This window comes from Colobus angolensis, unplaced genomic scaffold, assembly GCF_000951035.1.
Source record: "Colobus angolensis palliatus isolate OR3802 unplaced genomic scaffold, Cang.pa_1.0 Scaffold47, whole genome shotgun sequence".
In the NCBI taxonomy this organism is placed as follows: domain Eukaryota; kingdom Metazoa; phylum Chordata; class Mammalia; order Primates; family Cercopithecidae; genus Colobus; species Colobus angolensis.
Window position 1 is genome coordinate 1,001,529 of NW_012118154.1, and position 1,560 is coordinate 1,003,088.

Genomic DNA, 1,560 nt, shown 5'->3' on the forward strand with positions numbered 1-1,560 from the left:
AAAAAAAAAGAAATGTATATATCTTTGATTTTTTTGTTTTTTTTCCCCCAAATCTCAAATTGTAAACAACTGTGGAATTATTAAAGTAGGCTAGCAAAAGAAAAAAAAATAAAGTAGGCTAGTGATACAATACAATAGTGAGTTGGTGTATGAAATGTTCATTATCTTTTCTAAACAATACTGTGAAAAGCAGGGTCATATTTATCTGAAATATTCTCAGAGGAAGTTTCTCTTGGTCACTGAGAATAGCTTTGTACAGTATCAACATTACATGTATCGGAAAATTTATTTTTGTTTGGTGGCTCATGGGTAGTAAAAGCGTACAAGTTATGCAAATAACCCTTTTTTAACATCAGGGGAATTTCATTATTCTTAAATACTACCTTCTGCAATTTTTGTTAAAACCATGTTCCACTAACACCTAATTTGTAAAAAAAATAAATAAATACAGAGGGATCTAATGTGAAAACAGCTTAAAAGCTGTTAGTTCACTTTGTAAATGAGAGTTTATTTTAACCAATTTAGGGCTTTTTAAAATTATTCACAGAATATTTACTTGTTCAAGTGTAGCTGATCTAAAACTTTAATGGCATTAAATTTTGGCAATGAAATATGTTGATCAGGCCGGGTGCAGTGGCTCACGCCTGTAATCCTAACACTTTGGGTGAGACAGGTGGATCACCTGAGGTCAGGAGATCGAGAGCAGCCTGACCAACATGGCAAAACCTAATCTCTACTAACAATACAAAAATTAGCTGGACGTGGTGGTGGGCACCTATAATCTCAGCTAGAAAAAAAGAAGTATGTTGATCAATATGAGAGGTTGAGTTTTACAGTTGAAGGGGCAAGGTGCAGCAATATTAATTGGCTGTTTCTGACAGTAGTTTGGCACATAGTTATATGTACACTCTGCTCTAGTAAAATGAAATGCGACCACAGTCAACGGTTACTTATTTATGCCGGAAGGTGTTTGGCAACCAACTGTTAATTTAAGAGAGATTCCATTCTGCCACTTAGCCACGGCAGAGTACATCCATGTGCACTCAGGAAAAGCAGATGGAATAGGTTATAAACAGAAGCACACTCCAATTCAGGAGACATGTCCACGCAGAAATAGTACTATGATGCAACATACATCACAAAAACAAATGGAAATTTTGTTTGTTTGTTTTTGAGATGGAGTTTCACTCTTTTGCCAGGCTGGAGTGCAGTGGCACAATCTCGGCTCACTGCAACCTTCGCCTCCCAGGTTCAAGCGATTCTCCTGCTTCAGCCTCCCTAGTAGCTGGGACTACAGGTGCGTGCCACCACACCCAGCTAATTTTTGTATTTTTAGTAGAGACGCGGTTTCATCATCTTGGCCAGGATGGTCTCAATCTCCTGACCTCGTGATCCACCCGCCTCAGCCTCCCAAAGTACTGGGATTACAGGCGTGAGCCATGCCGCCTGGCAAGAAATAGTTTTTTTTGTTTGTTTCTTTTTTGAGACGGAGTGGAAAGAAAAGAAACCCAGGCTGGAGTACAGTGGCGCAATCTCGGCTCACTGCAAGCTCCACCTCCC